The sequence below is a fragment of the Eucalyptus grandis genome, chromosome 8 (assembly GCF_016545825.1).
Source record: "Eucalyptus grandis isolate ANBG69807.140 chromosome 8, ASM1654582v1, whole genome shotgun sequence".
Classification (NCBI taxonomy): Eukaryota; Viridiplantae; Streptophyta; class Magnoliopsida; order Myrtales; family Myrtaceae; genus Eucalyptus; species Eucalyptus grandis.
In genome coordinates this window covers 30,239,336-30,265,218 of record NC_052619.1, presented here as the reverse complement: position 1 = coordinate 30,265,218, position 25,883 = coordinate 30,239,336, and positions in this window count along the sequence as shown.

The window sequence follows — 25,883 nt, the reverse complement described above, 5'->3', positions numbered from 1 at the left end:
CAATAGGTTTCGTGGTCAATCTTGTTTTATGTGCAATGGGGAAAACCAACGTACAATTTATTTTCTCCCAAAAGAGCTCAAAATGTGGTTGGACCAATTAGATCAAGGTGACTGGGTCCCCGATGTGAAAAGCCCCTGATTGAGCATCTTGAGCAAAAATGGAAATGATTGAAGTTGAAAATCTCGCAAGACATTGGGTTCTAGAAAGCATATATAAAATGTTTTGGTTTTTGTTTCTTAGTTCAATGTTTAGAGACCTTGATTTTTGTGCTTTCAATCTTTAGTTCAATGTTTAGGGACTTGAATTTCAATTCTTAGTTAGAAAATTTTATTCAAATTCCAAATAAAATGAGGCGATTAGACCGTTGTCATGGACCAATCTCATTTGTTATGATACTTACTGCATTATTTTACATTGACTAGGTGACAACACGGCTAACCTAAGATCACCAATCCGTACTCGTTCCGAGCAACAATGGCTGATAACACCGAACAAACACATGTTGCTGAACAAACTCGCATCGCTGCCCTCGAATCGGAGATGAAGCAAGTTCTGAATGTTCTTGAGCAGCTCTCTAAGCAAATCGATTCTCTCCAAGCAAACACCGCTCCACCAGCACCGCAAGTTGAAGTAGTGTTACCACAACATGCTCCCATGGTTGATCCAAGAGATAAAGGCAAGAATACAGCTGATCCGAGAGATAAAGGCAAGAATACATCCACATTGTGGCACATCAACCTCTAATGATGCTTCCAAGGAGAAAATTACTGACGTGCCTCAAATTGTTGTTGATGAGGAGGTACAAGTGATACCCTCGGCTGTACCGAAGACGGAACAAGAAAAACGCATGGCAAAAATTGAGGAGAAACTCAAGCAACTGCAGGGTTCGTTTATCCAAGGCCCAACTGATTTGTCCCACTATGCCAAGATCAAGATGCCAAAGAAGTTCAAAATGCCGGACTTTGAAAAGTATGATGGCACCTCTTGCCCAAAGATCCATCTGCAGACTTATGTGGTCAGGATGACCCAATATGTTGATAACATCCCCTTGATGATTCAACAATTTCAAGCAAGCCTAACAGGACCGGCGTTGCAATGGTATATCATGAAGAAGATTAATCTGCTGGAGACTTGGGAGGATTTGACGGATGCTTTCTTCAAGCAATATAAGTATAATATTGATGTCACTCCATCTCGAGAAGACTTACTTCGCACTGAGAAGAAGAGGACGGAATCTTTCAAGGCATATGTCACGAGATGGAGGACTGTAGCCGCTCAGATAACTCAGCCAACAAAAAAAGGAGCTGATGGATTTGTTCATGAAGACACTCCCGCCCGAGTATCGAAATCGAATGTTGGGATCGATCGCCGAGTCATTCAATCGCCTAATCCCTGTTGGTGAGCGAATTGAAGTAGCATTGCGTGATGGATGGGCGTCCGATCAAACCAGCTCATATGGAAGAGTCTCAATCAAGAAGGATAAGGAACTTGTAGCGGAGGTTAATGCAGCTTATGTGCAACCACCTCGCCTACCCCGAACACCATCGGGGAGGAGCACGACCATTCTTTGGACACCAGAAGAACTCTTCCAAGCGGCAATTTTACGCCTCTTCCTAAGCCATTGTCAAAGATCTTGCCAACTCTTCGGAAGAAAGGATTACTCGCTAAAGAGCCTAAGCGACCTAATCCCGAGCGATTCCCAACTATGATCCATCCAAGACATGTGCTTATCATATGGGGGAGGTAGGGCTTGATCATATGGGCAACACAAAGTCCAAAATCTTTTGGATGATGGTCTCATTCCGAGAGGGAATAACCCACTCCCCGACCACCCGTAAGCTGTGAATACCATTTTCGGTTTTGATACCGAGCCCACCATGTTTGGATGACCCGAAGTGATGGGGCAACCAAGTGGCAAATTCGATTACTATGTAAAGTATTCGGCTCCTCCCGGCTCCTATTTCGACCCACGGGATATCATCCCGAGATGGATGGGGTGGCATAGATGATCCCGCACCTCCAAAGATTGAGAGCTCGATGATGCATTCGAAGGAAATGACTGAATTGTTTGCCATCGACAAAGCTCGAGAGTAGGAAAATTTTAATTATTTGCACACTCCTCTGCCAGGAGTCTTTATTGCTTTCCATATTTGCATATTTGCATTTTCAATTATAGGATTTCCCTTATTTCAATAATGTAATTTGCTTTTCATCCAATAAAATGCATGGAGATTTTTCATGTTTTAAGGGCATGTTGAAGTATACCAAACTAGCCCCGTGATGAAATCCTACCAAAAGAAAACAGCAAGGAGCTAATTCTGAAGGCTGGGCTTCTTCATGTTCCCTTGAAAAAAATTTCAAAATAAAATCATCTTCCAGCATGCATCTAATTTACCCTGTTTGTTTCATTTAATTATCTGCTTTATGTTTCAGGTACAGCCTTGCACACATTTAAGGAATCTCTTGAGCTCCTTTGCAAAGAGGGGCAAGACATGGACACTTAACAGTTTTGACTTTATGATTTGATAGAGCATGGCCTTTTGTCATTATAGAATGCTTCCACATGATATTGTGCAATTTGTCAATTCCACTTGAAATTTATAATTCAGTGAAAGATGTCGAATTACTTGAACATGCTAAATGAGGTGTGAAAGGCAAGCTTTATCCCATACACAGTCCCTTGTTTATACATTGTGAGGTGAGTATGGAAACGTCTTGTACTTCAAGGTAAAGAGTTTTCTTGCAAAATTACGACAACTAAAATGACGAGGGGCAGTTCATTTCTCTATCAATGAACCCTTGTTTAACATTCTTTGAGCCCAAATACTTGAAGAATTTCTTTCATACTACCCTGTCAAGAACCACCCACATCGGGGCAAATGGAGGTAAGTTGACATTGAAGGAGAAGGAAAATGAGTTGAAATTTTCTTGCTTTCACTTGCATCAATCTTCAAGTCATGCTATTACATTAAATTCATGTGGTAATTTAAGTGCCTTAGGATGACGAAGAGCGTTTCTTTCACTATCTACACACTTATATCCTTTGCATAGCCCACTTGAGCCCATGAATTCATTTCATGTTAAACCCGATTGGTGATCATCCCCCACACTGGGGCAAGGCAAGAGACGGATGAAGACCTTTGAAGGTTCGAGTGTCATTTAAAATATACTTGACACATGCATTGTGTGCAAGAACTAAAATCAAAATAGAACTAAGGGGCATGAAAAGCAGTGTGTACCTAGTAAAAGCAAGGCCAATGCCCATGAAAAGAAAAGAGAAATGACTGATGAATTGAGAGGCATAAAAAAACGGTGTGCACGATTGATGCCTATCATCAAAGAAAATGATTTTGAAAAAGAAAAGATCTCCAGTTGAACAATCATTGGCATCAATGATAAACTCTTGAGCCAATAAAGAAATTTGTCAAGAAGACAATCCGTGGCGAAGAAAGCTAGTGGTAATGTCAAGATGATCACCAACTCTTACCCATTACACACATCTTTGAGCCTAACGATCCTTTCGTTTCTCAAACCCAAGAACCAAGCCTATGTTACGTCCCTTACAAAGTCTCTTCAGATTAAGGCACTTGAATTAACATAGGAATCCATATGTTTTAAGCATTGCTCGAAGAAGTGCGAGCAAGATTATTTCTTTCTCATTTTGCAGGGTTCTTGACTTGTAAACCCGGAGATGATTACAGAAATTTTCTTTCAATAGCCTTGACTCAAAGAGTCCCTTTTGCTAAGCCATTGACCAAACCCACATTACAATCCTTGTCAAAGACTTCTCAGATTAGTAAGGTCGTGCGATTGCAAGAAAATTCGAACTCTTGTCGACAAGATGATGATAAGATTGAGTGATATATTCCCGCGTCAATGATCGGGACAAATAACCCCTCCTAAATGAGAGCAAGTGAAAAGCCTTTTCACACCAAAAGCGTCTCATTTAGCATGTTCAAGAGATTCACACTATAACTGAAAATTTTCATTGTGATAATTTTTCCAGTAGAAGCTTGATAAAGCCATCATTGAATTTTTCCTCAAAGACCAAAAAATTGTCTTTGAAACCCTGAGTTTGTTCAGTCATCTTGGTGCTTGATAAGAATTCCAAGTACCCATTTTTAAAATGTTTTCAAATGTCTAGTTTGAGTTCCAGATGTTTGAACCTTTAAACACTTGATGTGATTTCCAAGTGCTTGTCTTTTTAAACATCTGATGTGATTTCCAGATGTTTAGTAAAATATTTTCAAATGTCTAGTGTGAACCCCAGATATTTGAACCTTTAAACGCTTGATGTGATACCAAGTGTTTGTCTTTCCAAACGTCCGATGTGATTTCCGGATGTTTAGAATTTTTAAGATATTTGAACCCTTAAACACTTGATGTGATACCAAGTGTTTGTCAAAGATTTTTCCAAACGATTCGATGTGACTTCCGTAGAATGTTTAGTAAAAACAACATTTTGAACCCTTAAACGCTTAGGATGTGATACCAAGTGTTTGTCTTTCCAAACATAGATGTGACTTGAAAAATGTTTAGTAAAAACCATAGAGTGATATTTGAACCCTTAAACATTTTGATGTGATACCAAGTGTTTGTCTTTCCAAACGTCGATGTGACTTCCGGATGTTTATTAAAAAACCCAGATATTTGAACCCTTAAACGCTTGATGTGATACCAAGTGTTTGTCCTTCTAAAACGTCGATGTGATTTCCAGATGTTTAATAAATGTTTTCAAATGTCCAGTTTCATGAATTAGATATTTGAATCTTTAAATGCTTGATGTGACTTCCAAGTATTTATTTTTCAAACATCGATATGATTTCCAGTGCTTGGGATTTGATGAGAGTTCCAGATCTCTAAAGACTTTGAGCCTTTCAATTATCGGAAGAGATTTCCAGATGTTTGTTAGGTCTCATAGGAATCATTTCACACCTAATAATACTTTTTGAATCTCCAGATAAGTATGACAGTACGTGTTCTTTTTGCATTTTGCATTTCATTAAGCAAGGAGACATAGAAATATATGCTTGACAAAATCATTGCATTATTGCATGACCTTGCATTTCAAAAAGAATTAAATTTATTTGAAAAGAGGTCATTAACATTTGCATATACATTTATATTCATTTTGCATTAATTTTGCATTTGCATTTCATTGAGCATAGACACATTGAAATATATGTTCTTGACCAAATCATTGCATTACATAGCATTTTTATTGCATGACATTGCATTTATTTGAGTCCATTTCTTTAAAAAAAAAAAAAAAAAAAAAAAAAAAAAAAAAAAGTCATTACAATTAACATTTGCATATGCATTTCATATTCATTTTGCATTCATTCTGCATGGTCTAAATTTAGGTGTCATTTATCTTTGAAGGAAATCTCTACGAGCTTCCCTTCAAAGAGGGGCAGCTGTTGACACCTATTTTAAAATTTAATTTATTTTTAGAAAATAATAATATAGCATTTGGTTGTAGAGGGAAATTTTGAAAAAAATTTTGAATTCAAAATAATTCAACGGCCGGATTTTGGAGCCATTTCTTTGTTGAAGAGGTTGAGTGAATATCGCCGGATCTTCAACAATTTCAAGTTTTTCTTCTATAAAGAGAAGCCGAGGCTTCGGGAAATGGGGTTTATGGGGCTTCTTTTTGGTCTTGGGTGGAAAAAAAAAAAAAAAACAAAAAAAAAAGTTGAAAAGTCAAGAGAAGCTTTAGAAAGTACTGCGGGAGAGAGAAAGAGAAGAGAAAGGGGAGAAAAGAAAAAAAAAAAAAGGCAAAAAGGGAGAAACGTGAAAAGAGAGCAGAAGGGAAAGAAGGTGATTGGACATTTACTGTTCATCACCCTCTTCCCTATGCTGGTTGCGTCTCGGCCCTCCTCCCGCCGGCTCCGATTTTTACTCCTCTCCACCGCGACGGCGGCTCCGTTTCTGCTTCAATCCGGCGACGCTGAGTTCAACACCGGAACCCGACGGAAAGCCCCTCGATCCGGCGGCCCGTGTTGCACCGACGCCGCCGCCCGAACGCCGAACGAGCGACCACCACGCTGCGACCACCGCCGACGCCCCTCGTCCAGTACCTGCTCTAGTCGAGCCCGTCGAGCCATTCCACTATCTACCCCGACCGCCCGCAACCTCGCCCATGAGCCTATCCAATTCGCAGCGAGACCCGCCGCCTCGCCACGCCGGACTCAACACCGGCGGACCTCCCGCCAACGACCCGCTCCCGCGACGCCGGAACCCCTCTGCGCAGATCCCACGACGGCCCCCATTTCCGATCAGCGCCGCACCTGAAGTTTTTCCCGCGCTGCTCGCCCGTGATGCTGCAGCACCTCTGTTCGTGACCACCCCCTGCGACGCCAGCAGATCCAGTGCCCACCGTCGCGCCACCTCTGTTCCGCCGACGAAACCGCTCCTGTACTGATTTGAGCCACCGCCGATTCACCTCTTCACCGCTCGCCCACCGCCGGTTCACCTTTTGTCGGAGCCCCCGCTGGTCCGATGACGTGCTGCTCCCGAGTGACCCGAGACTCACGAGCACGTGACTAGAAGAAAAAAAAAAAAAAAAACAAAAACAAAAAAAAAGAGAAAAGCAAATTAGGTAGTTTGCTTTTCTTTATTTTATTTATTTTGTTATTATCATTCAATTTAGAATATTGAGATGTGCTTTTCTTTTATAAATCTCGTAGGTATTAACTGCAGGTACTTTATCTCAAATTATGGTAATTATTAATTTGACCCGTAAGACGTCGGGTCATTTTTTTAATTACTTTAATTTTTAGGAATTTTGATAGCATTTCAATTGTTAAATTGTTATAGAGTTAAAATAATTGTTAATTTAATCCGTGAGACAACGGATTATTTTTTGGTTATTTTAATTCTTATCTTCATTCTTTTAAAATAATGACTTGTTTGGAAAGATTAAAAAATAAAAAAAAAAAAATCAAAAATACATAAAAATCTAAATATTGCATTAGAGCATTTAGGTTTAGTATTTTTAGGGTTAGTAAATTAGAATTGCATTTATAGGATTATAACTTTTAGATTATACTTTTAGATGAGTGATTTTTGTTAGGGTTAATTTTAAATGATGTTGGCATGTCTTTTTTTTTTATATAGCTTTTAGGATAAAATATAGTTTAAGTTAAATTGATTCCTAAAATAAATTAGAATACCATTCACTTTAGTTAGTCTAATTAGTTTTAGATTAAGTCAATTTTCATTTAATAAAACAAAAAAGATGAACAAAAAAAATGTCATGCATGCCATATGAGTTATAGTTTTTTTTTTAATAAAAAAGAAATGCTAAAAGATGATCATTGCACCATTAAGTTGTTTTCTTTTCAATAAAAAACATTATGTCATAAAAAAAAAATATCATTTCCTTGGTTAGTTAATATGTTAATTCATAATTAATCTCATATCATCATTATTAGCATAGGTTGCATATATGCATTAAAAATGAATCATCATTAAAATAAAATAAAAAAAAGAGCATGCATGTAGAAATACCATGTCATTTATCCCATATCATGTAGCACATGCATATTTAGGATTATAAAAATTAGATTGCATACATATAGTGATAAGTTTAAGTCATACCATATGAATTGCATCTCGCATGTCATTAAAATAAATTCATGCATATTAAGTTTAAATTAAGATTGCATATAATTAATTTTTTTTAAAAAAAAAAAAAAAAAAATTAGATGTCATGTCATTTAGAAATCATGTTTAGGGCATGCATTTTTATTAGCATTTTTTTTTTAATGTTATTTTATTGATTGTGCACCGCATGACCACCATTTGCATGTTAGTAACTTAGGTTTAAATTAATCAACATTGCCTGCAAAATATTTTTGAAATTAAAATAAAAGGTACCGAAAGGGCGTTAGATTAATCTAGCGTAATCATGTCCCCGGACCTATTGAATCTTTGGTTCGCAATAGTAAAGTATTCTCCCATACTTTACTTGGGTTTCTAACCAGCCCTAATTGGTTAGTGGCGGCTCCAAATTGAAATTGCATGTTTAAATGAATTAATTTCTATCAAGTCGCGATTGGTAGGACTTGGGAGGGTCCGCGCCAAGTCTTCGGACTTAGTAATCCATTAACCTAAACTTCTAGGATTGCCCCTGAAAATTTTAGGTCGCGACAGCTTGGCGACTCGCTGGGGACAGAGTTAAAACTCATAGTGGACATAGGCCTGTTTTTTTTTTTTTTAAGAAAAATATTTTGTTTGGCAGCATGGAAACAAGGTATGCTCCTAACATGAAGTGTTAAATGTTTTTGCAGATGGGAGATATAAGGGGAGTAGTCTTTGCTAACCCTTGTTTTGCAGGTTGGAGTTAAGGATGATTGGTTGAATTTAAATTATAGAAGTGTTGTTTGCAATTAAACTGTTGTGCATGTTTTATTGTTTTTAATACTACACTATTGCACACACAACCTGCTGCCGAACCTGGGCTGCGATAGGATTCTTAGGATGGTGTTGAGAATGATACTTCCTCTAAAGCGAGACCGCTATATAGAGGTTGACCTTCTCTTCCCCGAAAGTTCTTCATGGTGTCAAATGTGTTTGTCCATATCCGCGAGACTGCGTGATATTAGACATTCCATTCGGCGAGCCGGAGTTAGGAGGACTTGACACGTTAATGCGAGGCGCAACGGTCAGATCATCCTCTTAGCTCCATTTTGTTAAGCCATCTAAATAGAAATCGAGCCTCACATTTCATGCGTGTGTCTATGTGATTGTCATCCTTCCCGGTGAAAGTAAGTTGTTTAAATTCTCACTTCTGCAATTTACTTACTTGCATTTTTCATTGGTCCATGACATTAGGTTTCGTGGTCAATCTTGTTTTATGTGCAATGGGAAAACCAACATACAATTTATTTCTACTCTCCAAAAAGAGCTCAAAATGTGGTTGGACCAATTAGATCAAGGTGACTAGGCCTTACGTTCGGTGGTCCCCGATGTGACTAAGAAGCCCATTCAGCAAGCAATCGATTGAGCATCTTGAGCAAAAATGGAAATGATTGAAGTTGAAAATAAAAAGCTTCGCAAGACATTGGGTTCTAGAAAGCATATATAAAATGTTTTGGTTTTGTTTCTTAGTTCAATGTTTAGAGACCTTGATTTCAATTCAGTTCTTTCAATTTTAAGTTCAATATTTAGGGACTTGAATTTCAATTCTTAGTTAGAAAATTTTATTCAATTTCAAATAAAATGAGGCGATTGACCATTGTCATGGACCAATCTCATTTGTTATGATACTTACTGCATTATTTTACATTGTTAGGTAACAACACGGCTCATCTAAGATCACCAATCCGTACTCGTTCCAGAGCAACAATGGCTGATAACACCGAACAAACACATGTTGCTGAACAAACTCGCATCGCTGCCCTCGAATCGGAGATGAAGCAAGTTCTGAATGTTCTTGAGCAGCTCTCTAAGCAAATCGATTCTCTCCAAGCAAACATTGCTCCACCAGCTCCGCAAGTTGAAGTGGTGTTACCACAACATGCTCCCATGGTTGATCCAAGAGATAAAGGCAAGAATACAGCTGATCCGAGAGATAAAGGCAAGAATACATCCGCAGTTGGGCCATTTACCTCTAATGATGCTTCCAAGAAGAAAATTACTGACGTGCCTCAAATTGTTGTTGATGAGGAGGTACAAGTGATACCCTCGGCTGTACCAAGACGGAACAAGAAAAACGCATGGCAAAAATTGAGGAGAAACTCAAGCAAGCTGCGGGGTTCATTTAGCCAAGTCCCAAGCGATTTGTCCCATTATGCAAAGATCAAGATGCCAAAGAAGTTCAAAATGCCAGACTTTGAAAAGTATGATGGCACCTCTTGCCCAAAGATCCATCTGCGGACTTATGTGGTCGGGATGACCCAATATGTTGATAACATCCCCTTGATGATTCAACAATTTCAAGCAAGCCTAACGGGGACCGGCGTTGCAATGGTACATCATGAAGAAGATTAATCTGCTGGAGACTTGGGAGGATTTGACGGATGCCTTTCTTCAAGCAATATAAGTATAATATTGATGTCACTCCATCTCGAGAAGATTTACTTCGCACCGAGAAGAAGAGGACGGAATCTTTCAAGGCATATGTCACGAGATGGAGGATCGTAGCCGCTCGAGATAACTCGAGCCAACAAAAAGGAGCTGATGGATTTGTTCATGAAGACACTCCCGCCTGAGTATCGAAATCGAATGCTGGGATCAACTGCCGAGTCATTCAATCAGCTAATCCCTGTTGGTGAGCGAATTGAAGTAGCATTGCGTGATGGATGGGCGTCTGATCAAACCAGCTCATATGGAAGAGTCTCAACCAAGAAGGATAAGGAACTTGTAGCGGAGGTTAATGCAGCTTATGTGCAACCACCTCGCCATACCCCGAACACCCATCAGGGAGGAGCACGACCATTCTTTGGACACCAGAAGAACTCTTCCAAGCGGCAATTTTACGCCTCTTCCTAAGCCATTGTCAAAGATCTTGCCAACCCTTCAGAAGAAAGGATTACTCGCTAAGAAGCCTAAGCGACCTAATCCCGAGCGATTTCCCAACTATGATCCATCCAAGACATGTGCTTATCATATGGGGGAGGTAGGGCCGTTGACAATTGCTATACGCTGCAACACAAAGTCCAAAATCTTTTGGATGCCAAGGTGGTCTCATTCCGAGATGCACAAGAACATCCAGAATAACCCACTGTGCTGTGAATACCATTTTCGGTTTTGGAGCCCACCATGTTTCGGATGATGCATGAGGGAGCAGAAGTGATGGACACCACAGGGCAACCAAGTGGCAAATTCGATTACTATGTAAAGTATTCGGCTCCTCCCAGCTCCTATTTCGACCCACGGGATATCATCCCGAGATGGATGGGGTGGCATAGATGATCCCGCACCTCCAAAGATTGAGAGCTCGATGATGCATTCGAAGGAATGACTGAATTGTTTGCCATCGACAAAGCTCGAGAGTAGGAAAATTTTAATTATTTGCACACTCCTCTGCGTAGAGTCTTTATTGCTTTCCATATTTGCATATTTGCATTTTCAATTATAGGATTTCCCTTATTTCAATAATGTAATTTGCTTTTCATCCAATAAAATGCATGGAGATTTTCATGTTTTAAGGGCATGTTGAAGTATACCAAACTAGCCCCGTGATGAAATCCTACCAAAAAGAAAACGGCAAGGAGCTAATTCTGAAGGCTAGGCTTCTTCATGTTCCCTTAAAAAAAAAATTTCAAAATAAAATCATCTTCCAGCATGCATCTAATTTACCCTGTTTGTTTCATTTAATTATTTGCTTTATGTTTCAGGTGCAGCCTTTGCGCACATTTAAGGAACCTCTATGAGCTCCTTTGCAAAGAGGGGCAAGACATAGACACTTAACAGCTTTGACTTTATGATTTGATAGAGCATGGCCTTTTGTCATTATAGAATGCTTTCACATGATATTGTGCAATTTGTCAATTCCACTTGAAATTTATCAAAATGGATAATTCAGTGAAAGATGTCGAGTTACTTGAACATGCTAAATGAGGCATGAAAGGCAAGCCTTATCCCATACACAGTCCCTTGTCTATACATTGTGAGGTGAGTATGGAAATGTTTTGTGTTTCAAGGTGAAGAGTTTTCTTACAAGAAGTACAACAACTAAAATGTCGAGGGGTAGTTCTTTTCTCTACCAATGAACTCTTGTTTAACCATTCTTTGAGCCAAAATACTTGAAGAATTTCTTTCATATTACCCCTATCAAGAACCACCCCACATCGGGGCAAATGGAGGTAAGTTGACATTGAAGGAGAAAGAAAATGAGTTGAAATTTTCTTGCTTTCACTTGCATCAATCTTCAAGTTGTGCTATTACATTGAATTCATGTGGTAATTTAAGTGCCTTAGGATGACGAAGAGCGTTTCTTTCACTATCCTACACACTTATATCCTTTGCATAGCCCACTTGAGCCCATGAATTCATTTCATTTTAAACCCGATTGGTGATCATCCCCCCCACACCGGGGCAAGGCAAGAGACGGATGAAGACCTTTGAAGGTTCGAGTGTCATTTAAAATATACTTGACACATGCATTGTGTGCAAGAACTAAAATCAAAATAGAACTAAGGGGCATGAAAAAGCAGTGTGCCTGGTAAAAGCAAGGCCAATGCCCATGAAAAGAAAAGAGAAATGATCGATGAATTGAGAGGCATATAAAAAGCAGTGTGCCTGATCGATGCCTATCATCAAAGAAAATGATTTTGAGAAAAGATCTCCAGTTGAACAATCATTGGCATCAATGATAAACTCTTGAGCCAATAAAGAAATTTGTCAAGAAGACAATCAGTGGCGAAGAAAACTAGTGGTAATGTCAAGATGATCACCAACTCTTACCCATTACACACATCTTTGAGCCTAACGATCCTTTCGTTTCTCAAACCCAAGAACCAAGCCTATGTTACGTCCCTTACAAAGTCTCTTCAGATTATGGCACTTGAATTAACATAGGAATCCATATGTTTTAAGCATTGCTCGAAGAAGTGCGAGCAAGATTATTTCTTTCTCATTTTGCAGGGTTCTTGACTTGTAAACCCGGAGATGATTACAGAAATTTTCTTTCAATAGCCTTGACTCAAAGAGTCCCTTTTGCTAAGCCATTGACCAAACCCACATTACAATCCTTGTCAAAGACCTCTCAGATTAGTAAGGTCGTACTGATTGCAAGAAAATTCGAACTCTTGTCGACAAGATGATGATAAGATTGAGTGATATATTCCCGCGTCAATGATCGGGACAAATAACCCCTCCTAAATGAGAGCAAGTGAAAAAGCCTTTTCACACCAAAAGCGTCTCATTTAGCATGTTCAAGAGATTCACACTATAACTGAAAATTTTCATTGTGATAATTTTTCCAGTAGAAGCTTGATAAAGCCATCATTGAATTTTTCCTCAAAGACCAAAAAAATTGTCTTTGAAACCCCGAGTTTGTTCAATCATCTTGGTGCTTGATAAGAATTCCAAGTACCCATTTTAAAATGTTTTCAAATGTCTAGTTTGAGTTCCGGATGTTTGAACTTTAAACACTTGATGTGATTTCCAAGTGTTTGTCTTTTCAAACATCTAATGTGATTTCCAGATGTTTAGTAAAATATTTTCAAATGTCTAGTGTGAACCCGAGATATTTGAACCTTTAAACGCTTGATGTGACTTCCAAGTATTTGTCTTTTCCAAACGTCCGATGTGATTTCCGGATGTTTTGAATTTTTAAGAACTTGATGCAATATTTGAACCCTTAAACATTTGATGTGAATCCCCCAAGTGTTTTCTTCCAGTTTGATTTAGGCGACCGATGTGACTTGGATGTTTCCTAAAAACAACATTTATTTGAACCCTTAAACGAATTGATGTGATACCTAGAAAAGTGTTTGTCTTTCCAAACATCGATGTGACTTCCGTAGAATGGATGTTTAGTAAAAATCATATTTGAACCCTTAAACACTTGATGTGATACCAAGTGTTTGTCTTTCCCTAAACGTACGATGTCCTAGAAAGTGACTTAGGCGACCGTAGATGTTTAGTAAAAATTTCCCCAGATATTTGAACCCTTAAACGCTTGATGTGATACCAAGTGTTTGTCCCAAAACGTCGATGTGATTTCCAGAATGTTTAATAAATGTTTCTTTTCAAATGTCCAGTTATGAATTCCAGATATTTGAATCTTTAAATGCTTGATGTGACTTCCAAGTATTTCTATTTTCAAACATGAATATGATTTCCAGGTGCTTGGGATTGATGAGAGTTCCAGATCTCTAAAGACTTTGAGCCTTTCAATTATCGGAAGAGATTTCCAGATGTTTGTTAGGTCTCATAGGAATCATTTCACACCTAATAATACTTTTTTGAATCTCCAGATAAGTATGACAGTACGTGTTCTTTTTGCATTTTGCATTTCATTAAGCATGGAGACATAGAAATATATGCAAATCATTGCATTTACATTGCATTATTGCATGACCTTGCATTTCAAAAGAATTAAATTTATTTGAAAAGAGGTCATTAACATTTGCATATACATCCCATATTCATTTTGCATTAATTTTGCATTTGCATTTCATTGAGCATAGACACATTGAAATATATGTTCTTGACCAAATCATTGCATTTACATGGCATTCTTTATTGCATGACATTGCATTTATTTGAGTCCATTTCTTAAAAAAAAAAAAAAAAAAAAAAAAAAAAAAAAAAGTCATTACAATTAACATTTGCATATGCATTTCATATTCATTTTGCATTCATTCTGCATGGTCTAAATTTAGGTGTCATTTATCTTTGAAGGAAATCTCTACGAGCTTCCCTTCAAAGAGGGGCAGCTGTTGACACCTATTTTAAAATTTAATTTATTTTTTAGAAAATAATAATATAGCATTTGGTTGTAGAGGGAAATTCTGAAAAAAATTTTGAATTCAAAATAATTCAACGGCCGGATTTTGGAGCCATTTCTTTGTTGAAGAGGTTGAGTGAATATCGCCGGATCTTCAACGATTTCAAGTTTTTCTTCTATAAAAGAGAAGCCGAGGCTTCGGTAAATGGGGCTTCTTTTTGGTCTTGGGTGGAAAAAAAAAAAAAAACACAAAAAAAGAAAAGTCAAGAGAAGCTTTCGCTTCTAGAGAGAAAGAAAGAGAAAGAGAAAGGGAGAAAAAAAAAAAAAGGCAAAAAGGGAGAAAAGAAAAAAAAGAAAGCAGAAGGAAAGAAGGTGATTGGACATTTACTGTTCATCACCCTCTTCCCTATGCTGGTTCCGTCTCGGCCCTCCTCCCGCCGGCTCCGATTTTTACTCCTCTCCACTGCGACGGCTGGCTCCGTTTATGCTTCAATCCGGCGACGCTTGAGTTCAACACCGGAACCCGACGGAAAGCCCTCGATCCGGCGGCCCGTGTTGCACCGACGCCGCCGAACGGCACAACGAGAGCGACCACCACGCTGCGACCACCTGCCGTTGCAGCTGCCGTCCCAGTCGAGCCATTCCACTATCTACCCGCGCCCGCGCCCGCAACCCATGCCTAGCATTCTCAGCTCGCCGCCCCGCCGACTCGCTCCAAGCCCTCAACACCGGCGGACCTCCATCGCAGCAGCCCGCTCCCCGCGACGCCGGAACCCCTCGCAGATCCCACGACGGCCCCATTTCCGATCAGCGCCTGCACCTGAAGTTTCCCGCGCTGCTCGCCCCGTGATGCTGCAGCACCTCTGTTCGTGACCACCCCCTGCGACGCCAGCAGATCCAGTGCCCACCGTCGCGCCACCCTGTTCCGCCGACGAAACCGCTCCTGCTGATTTGAGCCACCGCCGATTCACCTCTTCACCGCTCGCCCACCGCCGGTTCACCTTTGTCGGAGCCCCCCGCTGGTCCGATGACGTGCTGCTCCCGAGTGACCCGAGACTCACGAGCACGTGACTAGAAGAAAAAAGAAAAAAAAAAAACAAAAACAAAAGAAAAAGAGAAAAGCAAATTAGGTAGTTTGCTTTTCTTTATTTTATTTATTTTGTTATTATCATTCAATTTAGAATATTGAGATGTGCTTTTCTTTTATAAATCTCGTAGGTATTAAGCTGCAAGGTACTTTATCTCAAATTATGGTAATTATTAATTTGACCCGTAAGACGTCGGGTCATTTTTTAATTACTTTAATTTTTAGGAATTTTGATAGCATTTCAATTGTTAAATTGTTATAGAGTTAAAATAATTGTTAATTTAATCCGTGAGACAACGGATTATTTTTTTGGTTATTTTAATTCTTATCTTCATTCTTTTAAAATAATGACTTGTTTGGAAAAATTAAAAAATAAAATAAAAAAAAAAAATAAAAAATAAATATTGCATTAGAGCATTTAGGTTTAGTATTTTTAGGGTTAGTAAATTAGAATTGCATTTATAGGATTATAATTTTTTAGATTATACTTTTAGATGAGTGATTTTTGTTAGGGTTAATTTTAAATGATGTTGGCATGTCTTGATTTTTTATATAGCTTTTAGGATAAAATATAGTTTAAGTTAAATTGATTCCTAAAATAAATTAGAATACCATTCACTTTAGTTAGTCTAATTAGTTTTAGATTAAGTCAATTTTCATTTAATAAAATCAAAAAAAAGATGAACAAAAAAATGTCATGCATGCCATATGAGTTATAGTTTTTTTAATAAAAAAGAAATGCTAAAAGATGATCATTGCACCATTAAGTTGTTTTCTTTTCAATAAAAAACATTATGTCATTAAAAAATATATCATTTCCTTGGTTAGTTAATAGGTTAATTCATAATTAATCTCATATCATCATTATTTAGCATAGGTTGCATATATGCATTAAAAATGAATCATCATTAAAATAAAATAAAATAAAAAGAGCATGCATGTAGAAATACCATGTCATTTATCCCATATCATGTAGCACATGCATATTTAGGATTATAAAAATTAGATTGCATACATATAGTGATAAGTTTAAGTCATACCATATGAATTGCATATCGCATGTCATTAAAATAAATTCATGCATATTAAGTTTAAATTAAGATTGCATATAATTTTTTTTAAACAAAAAAAGAAAAAGAAAAATTAGATGTCATGTCATTTAGAAATCATGTTTAGGGCATGCATTTTTATTAGCATTTTCTTTTTTTAATGTTATTTTATTGATTGTGCACTCGCATGACCACCATTTGCATGTTAGTAACTTAGGTTTAAATTAATCAACATTGCCTGCAAAATATTTTTGAAATTAAAATAAAAGGTACCGAAAGGGCGTTAGATTAATCTAGCGTAATCATGTCCCCGGACCTATTGAATCTCTGGTTCGCAATAGTAAAGTATTCTCCCATACTTTACTTGGGTTTCTAACCAGCCTAATTGGTTAGTGGCGGCTCCAAATTGAAATTGCATGTTTAAATGAATTAATTTCTATCAAGTCGCGATTGGTAGGACTTGGGAGGGTCCGCGCCAAGTCTTCGGACTTAGTAATCCATTAACCTAAACTTCTAGGATTGCCCCTGAAAATTTTAGGTCGCGACAGTCCAACATTGCCTGATGAAGATAGGAGCCGCCCTATCCTTCCAATTATGAGGGGGAAACCTAGCACTGTTATGTAGTTTATGCATTTGGTGGATATAGATTATGGTGTCCCAACTGATGCAAATAATTCCAAGAACAATGTGCGACATTTACAGAAATTGTAGTCTTCCTATGCTTAGTCTAGTTCAGGGGAAGAAACACCACATGAAGAGCAGGACTCTATTGCTATCAACAAAGCCAGGAGAGCTCTAAAATGATTTTTTTGCATATGCTCTTGTGGGCTGTTGAAGAACAATATATGAGCCATCCGCTTCAGTAATGCAGTCTCTGGCATGGACTCCACTCAATGGCAGCAGCAATGAAGTATTTGACAAAACGGGTACTCTATTGGATCAGAGGATACCTGATACAAAGCCAGACTTATTTTTGTAGGTTATAATGATGTTCGTTTGTTGACTTAAATGGTATCTTTTAACCGAATATTTGAAAAAGTTCAATTGTTCATTGCTTGCTTTTATTCCTATTCATAGATTGGAGCTAGAGTTCATTTGGTATAAGTGTAGCTGACTGTTATTCCTTTCTTGATTTTGACGGTTTATGTTTTGCAACTGCAGCATATCAAAACTGGGTGAGGTAACTTCCTAAAATCTGCCATTGAAGTTGCTTTAGTTGTGAGATGTTCCACAAACATCTTACAAAAGCTGCAGCACCCCTTTTTACAACGAAGTTGATGTAGGCTAGTTGTACCAAGGAACCTAAAGCTTTGGATGCCAAAATGGCTTTTTGACATGGTAATCCGTTGAGCATATTTACTTGCATCAGCCTAAGGGTTTTTCTCCCTGATGGTATGGAAAGATCACGTCTGCTTATTAAGAAATATATGCATGATTTATAGTACTCTCCGAGGTGGTGGGGTAAGCAACTCACCAGTATTATGCTCAGTTGTGACTTCTTTAGAAGTAAGTATAACAGTTGCATGGATTTGATAAAAGTCCCCCATGAAACTGCTTGACAATTGAGAGTAAGTGTTTGATAAACATGTTGATGGCACAGTAATCGATGATTTGAGTTGAGAAATTTTGGTCCTACTAAGAAGATTCTAGAAGTGGAAATTTGCTTGGACAAATAGAAAAGAATAGTATTTAAACCAGAAAGCCTGTATCAAGGTCTTGGATGGTTACCACATGAACAGTGCCAACCTATAACTATTGCTTCTCAGTTCAAGCTCTTAGCTAGAGAGTCACCATAGACAATGTACCTTGGGGGGAGATAACAGAGTCACTATTTCAAGGGAAGACTTCACCCATTAGGCAAACTGTTGGTAAAGGCGGATGGATAGTAGTGAGACATTGAAGAAATATCGTCATAGGGATCCCATTGCCAACATGCAGGTTAAGACCACTGATATATTGTCTGTTCAGTCATCATCTCCGAATCTAGATTATACTGTTTTCTCTTGTGGGGTTTCTCCTTCTAATCTTACTATTGCATTTCAAAAGGGTACTAGAACTTGGATTCAACACCTTATATTGCATGTTGTCTCTTTAGACTTTTTTTTTTTGGTCAGAGTCTCTTTAAACTTTTCGTCTAACTTCTATCGTACTTTTTTTTTTTAATCTTCATTGTCTATTCAGTCATCATCTCCGAATCCAGATTATACCGTTTCTTCTCATGGGGTTTCTCCTTCTAATCTTACTATTGCATTTCAAAAGGGTACTATAACTTGGATTCAACACCTTATATCCCATGTTGTCTCATTAGAGTTTTTGTCTAACTTCTATCGTACCTTTGTATCTTCTCTATCTTTTGTATCTATTCCAAAGAATTGGCAAGAAACTTTTGTATCTACAAAACTCATCCAAATATTGAGCAATTGCAAAACTCATTTCTATGCGACTTTGGTGTATATCCTAGAGGTATATTTGTTCTAAATCTAGTAGCAAGAATAGTAGGAGCAAATAAAACTTTAAGGACAGTGATTGTCATAACGCATCAAAGCATCAAGGATCTACTATTAATTCTCCGTCTTCTTCACCAAACAAATTTTTGTAAGGTTGAATTTCTCAATGTTTGTTACATTTCATGGAATATTGTGAACAACTTGAATTTATTGTGATTTACTTCTTCAATACTATTAGTCACTTCAATAATTCTTACATCATGCCATAATTTGTAAATGGGTAATAATCATAGTATATTTTAATATTCCTCGAACAACAGTAAGTTGAGAACAAGTAGTTTTTCTTGAATGTTCGTAAAATATTTTTTTTTTGGAACTTATTTTCTCTTAAATTAACATCTCACATTGAACGACTGGCAAGGCAAACTCGGACCGTTTGACATGACTATCGTTTAAAAACCCAGGTAGAGTATGATTTGGAGGACGAGAGATTGAGGTGAAGGCGGAATCATATGTGTCTGAATCCGCAAGCAGAAAACGGAGAAGAGGCGGAAGATGGACCAGCAAGGCTGAATCAAGATACGATAAAATTAGAGGTTGAATAAGTATGGCTGAATACGATGGGGATAATCGGAAAATAAGCGACGATGAACCAGCGAGGCTGGATCAAAGTAAAGGGAAAGTAGTAGGAAAGATAAACCAGCGAGGCTGAATCAAGATTGATAGAGTTAGAGGCAGGATTAAGTACGGCTGAATACGCTGGCACAAAACAAAGAAGAGTCGAAGTTGAACAAGCAAGGCGGAAGCCAGATATGACAAAATTAGATGCTGAACCAACGTATGATGTGTTCCTGAGTTCAGCAGTTGAAGATCATAGATTCGCCACTAGCCTCTATGACCGCTTGACAGGTGAGAAATATTGAGTAATTGCAAAGCTCATTTCTATGCGACTTTAGTATATACCCTAGAGGTATATTTTTTCTAAATCTAGTAGCAACAATAGTAGGAGCAAATAAAACTTTAAGGACAGTGATTGTCATAACGCATCAAAGCATCAAGGATCTACTATTGATTCTCCGTCTTCTTCACCAAACAAATTTTTCCAACAATCTTAAGGTATTATTGTCATGGAGATTGAGACATTAGCTGCATCAAGTGCTCATATTCTCAACAGATTAGTATCAACGAAAATTTTGTTTATGTTTATATGTTTAAGTTATCTTCCTTCTAGCATACTAGATTATCAGTGAAAACCCATCCAAATGTTGACTTGTTATCAATTGTGCTAGTTATCCAAGTAGCATATGAAGATCTTTCTAATACTGCTGGTTGTCTTTCATAAAATAGGCATGATATATTATTTTCTTTAAATAACCAAAAAATCTACTTATAGCCTTCCAATGCACAATGCTAGGATTATTAGCAAGTTTGGACATTTTACACACAATAAAAACTATATCTAGTCAAGTGCAATGCATAACATACACTACACTTTATATCTAAGTGTGCTAAATGTTGTCCAACATTTTTTTATCAATTTAATTGATACATCATATGGTACATTTCACTCTTTAATTTCCAAATGCTGGTGTTTTTGAATGATTTGGCATTGGCTTAAAGCATAACTCCCTCTATGTTTGATTACTTTGATACCTAAAATCGTATCCACTTCTCCAAAATCTTTCGTTTTAAAACTAAAAAGATAGATATCTTTTAGTTTTATTTATGCCAAGCATATTTGTAACAACAAGCAAAATATCATCTACATATAAGCAAATTATAACTCCATAGTCTTTGGTAAATTTGAGTAAATGCACTTAATCGGCATTATTATGTTTAAATCCATATGATAAAACTATCAAATCAAATTTTTACATGCCATTATTTTGGTGCTTTCTTTGTCTCTACTCATGTTGCAATTCTCAACAAAATGCCCCTTATTTACAAATTTTTTTCACATGATTAACCTCATGATCCAAAGAACCTTCCTCAATTCAACTACGTGTTAACACATTATCAACAATCGCATTCTCTATCATGTGAAGAAGTTTATTTCGATAATGATTCCACATTTAAGGCAATTTTGAAATAATTATAGCAACTTGAAGAGGCTCATAAACTTCAATCATAAGGTCTTTGAGTTTGGCAACATAAAATTCATCCACTTGCTTATAGATAGATTTTCCACTGACCATGGCAAATTCAAAATATTTCAATGTGGCACTTTTATCCGTTCCTCATTTCTCAGCATTGTAATTTAGTCTCCAAGGCATTACAAATGTCACCAGTATTTGTGTAAGATCAAAACATTTAATATAGACAATCTGACAACATACTTGGAATCCTTCATTGACACTTTGTTTCATTATCCTTTTCTTGTCAAGACTATCACACCACTTTTATTCATAAATTTCAAAGTGCTATAGCCAAAATAAGATAATCTAGTATGCTAGAAGGAAGATAACTTAAACATATAAACATAAACAAAATTTTCATTGATACTAATATGTTGAGATTATGAGCACTTGATGCAGCTAATGTCTCCATCTCATTGATACTAATATGTTGAGATTATGAGCACTTGATGCAGCTAATGTCTCCATCTCATTGATACTAATATGTTGAGGCTGAGTAAGTTTTTAATTCAAAACGGTTTTGTGAAAGGTAAAGTTGACACTACTCTGTTTATCAAAAGAGAAAGCAAAAGTTTTGTGCTAGTTCAAATATATGTCGATGATATTATATTCAGATCTCCTAATGAAAGTCTGTGCAAGAAATTCTCTAAGACTATGCAGGATGAATTTGAAATAAGCATGATGGGTGAGTTAACCTTCTTTCTCGGGCTTCAAGTGAAACAACTGAAGGAAGGAACTTTTATTCATCAAGAAAAATATGCTAATGATCTCGTCAAAAAAAGTTTGGTCTGAACAATTGCAAGAAGGCTGAAATACCAATGTCAAGTTCCTTGAAGATAGACAAAGATGAAGAAGGAAAGAAAGTCGACCAGAAGCTATACAGGAATATCATTGGCTCACTTCTTTATCTTATTGCTTCTAGACCTGACATTTTGTTTAATGTTTGCATTTGTGCCAGATTTCAAGCAAACCCTAAAGAATCTCATTTAAATGCTGCAAAGCGTATTATTAAATACATTGCTTCAACTTCAAGCATTGGCCTATGGTATCCTAAAAGAGGAGACTTTACTCTTCTTGGATACTCGACGCCAGAATCTAGCCGGTTGCGAGTTGATAGAAAGAGCACCTCGGTTGCGAGTTGTTGGAAAAATTTGTTTGGTGAAGAAGACGGAGAATTAATAGTAGATCCTTGATGCTTTGATGCGTTATGACAATCACTGTCCTTAAAGTTTTATTTGCTCCTACTATTGTTGCTACTAGATTTGGAACAAATATACCTCTAGGATATACACAAATTCGCATATAAATGAGTTTTGCAATTACTTCAACTCGCCCGATGCTAGCAAGCCTCGAGCTCGCCGGATCTAGTTAGGTGGAGGCTTCATTGATGTCTAGCAAGGGGCGAGCTCGAGGCTCGCTTGTGGTTGGCCGTCGACCATCATTGTGGCCAACGGCCGGACAAAGAAGAAGAAGAAAGAAAGAAAGAAAAAAAGAAAAAATATATATATTTAAAAAATAAAAATAAAAGTAATTAAAAATTATTTTTAAAAATATATATATATATTAAAATTCTATTTTTTAAAATAATTATTTTTAAATTATAAAAATTATCCATTAAATTTGTGTTGTATAAAACTATTTTAGTAATACCATTTTAATATATATATAAAAGCTTTCTTAAGTTTAGTTAAATGGGTCGAGTATAGGTCGAGCATGGGTTGAGTCGGTATAGGTCATAAATTTTGTATTACAATAAATGGGTCATAAACGGGTTAAATGGGTCGATTTGGGTCGGACCATTTATGACCCGACCCGACCCACCCGTTTAACGGGTCTAGGTTCAAGCTACTTGCACGATAAAATGACCGGCCTTTTTGCGAGAGTAACCATTTTAACCATCTGAGAATATCTTGAGGAAATGCCTAGGATGATGGGTTTCATGGTTTTAGGAGGCCTTCTGATCTCCCTTAAGAATGTTCAATGGAGCTTGCTATTCAACTCCTCTTCCTGCCGAAAAAGACCGTCGTATGTGACGTTACCCATCCTGAAAAATTGCCAAGCTCCTAGGAGATTGAGGTTCATCCTTTACTCATGTGATTATATTGTTCAGAGCCAACCAAATTGTTACAAAATCAGTGCAGGATGGAAGAATCGAGCAAGATGTTGCTCATAGCACTCAAATGCAAATAATGAAATCCGTATAATCGCAAGGATTGATGCACCGATTATGTGGAATGATTCTGAAACTTTTTTTTATGTCTGTGACATGATTGATTTCTCTTCTTTGTGGCATGGTTTTGTAACAAAGGATCTCGTTGGACATGATTAATGGATTCATTCGGAGAAAAAAACAATGATTGAGGGAAGACATGCAGCCAATGATTAGGGTCTGGTTCAAAGATAACTGATGCCTAACATTTACTTTGTGTCAGAAATTCACCATTGTTGTGTTATAAGATTCAAGAATGGCCTTAGTTTCACTCAAATGTGGCTTGGCGTTGCAGATTAGCTTCCATAGAAAGACTGGTTGTTTACAAGTATGGCAACCAGGCCAGATTCCTTATTTATGGTCTTGATATAGGATGGGATTCTTTATTTGCTTTTTTCTTTTTTTCCCTTAAAAGCATGGGCATGGGTTTTTGTTGAAAGAATTACCTTAGGGGGATGAGGGGATTAGCTTGAAGAAGTGATGTATTTTTAAAAAAGCCATTATTGCATATCCCACTGGACGATGGGTCTCGTACATTCTTAATTGACCCTAAACCTCATGTTAGAGACGGATAAGACCGCCAGAGGAGTATACTCTGATTTTCCCATTTGGAAGGTATAAAATTACCTTGTTAGGGTCAACCACTTGTGGGGATTATAGTCTGATGATAACTTCCATATATTGTAGCACACAATAATTTTGCGATGTAAACTTCACATATGTATATAGTTTTTAAAGTGTTGCATATTTTCATGACACAAGTATGATAGGTTTCCTTCTATTTACTAAAATTTTAAGTAATATTTGTGCTCATGTAGAATTTTGAAAATGTGATTAATATTTTGTCCTTAATTGGCACTTCAACAATGCTAATTTCTGGTTTTGTTAGCACTTACTGGTAAAATGTTAGGACGCCACCAAATGGTTCACGAAGTATATCAAGTAATGATAGTTGTAATTTGTAAACTATCACTTATTATTAATATTCATTTTTGCCTCTTAGTCCTTTTTTTTTTTTTGGGATACGGTCATTCTTAAACCTTTAAAGCGTAGTTCAATGTTATCCATTTTAAAAACTTCTGCACCTAAACTTTAGGATATGTTGTCATGTCATAACATATCTTTTTTTTTTTTTGGTTCAACTTGAACCATGAACTTTGTTTTTTGACAACTTTGTTTGAGTTTTTAAACTCGCTAAATTGAAGGAGAAGACTAGGTTACAAAAGAGACGAATGGATAATTTTGTGAGTCCTATTAAATATAAGAAAACCGGTTGAGTTTTCTATCATCTCTATTTAAAAGAAAACATAAAAGATGCATTTAATCACTTAGTAAAAAAAAAATTCAAATGAAAAAAGAGATCAAATGTCTTCATTTTACGTAATTGTAGACTGAAAATTAAAAACATGTGAATTTTTAAAATTTTTATTTTATATAAGAAAAGTGAGATTGCGCGGGCATGCAAGTACAATATTTTGTTTTCAAAATTTTTATACCATTTTCATTCGAAATCCTCTTTGCACATTTTTTAATCCACTAACATTTGTTTTATATAGAAACAATCATCTTTTATCTACGTAATATAAAGGAGTTAAAGGGATAGATAAGATGCAAAACATATCTATGTTAGTTCGACCTATCCACTCGGTTATTCTACTTTTCCAGCTCTCCCAGCGCAAAAAGAATTGGAATTTGCTATTGTAATCCTTGAGATGTTAACCATTTACACAGAAATGTTGCTTCTCCATGGAGCTTCTGCAGTGTCCTCTATGAACATAACACAATTCACCACCCTCAACCACGCTTAGACTAATCACAGATGCTTCGGCTTTCACAGAGAAATACAATTGGATACATAACTTCCATCGATCGTTGCAGAAGGTAGCTGGTGCCCTTCGGTTGAATTTATAGCCTTTAGACTTGAAATGATCGTTTGAAATTCAGATTTCCAACGTAGCTTTTGGGTTCTCCTATCTGCAGTTGCAGAAGGTCATTGTGCAGATATGTGGACACAGAATCCCGAAATTGTTAGTCTACTGCATTATGTTATCCTCTTTTGCCTGCCCAAACATGGTAAAACTGTTCCGATCATGTCCAGTTCATTTTTTATGAACCCCAACATCTGAAAGAAGCCAGTAAAAAATACCAAATTCGATACAGATCAAATTAATAAAGACTTTAGGTCCTCCCTTTAGGATTGTAGAGCTGTGCAGTTCGATCATCCACTGCATTCCAACATGCTATCCTTCTGCATCATGTGCATCCAAACTATTTGGCTACGTTCCGTTCTACAATCTGTTCTCTTTCTATACTTAGGTACCTCTAAGCATATTGATGTCCTTAAATTCTATCAACCATTTATCTTCTATTTGATTTATTTTTATAGTAAATCTGTTGCTTGAATTATTTCTGTTACTTGGAATAAATCTAATTTTGTTTCTCATGATTATGAGTCTAACTCTTGTGGCATTGTGATTTAGCATGACATCCAATGGATCGTTGAATATGTCAGTTGACTTTCCATTGATGATACGTCCATGTCCTCAAGTGA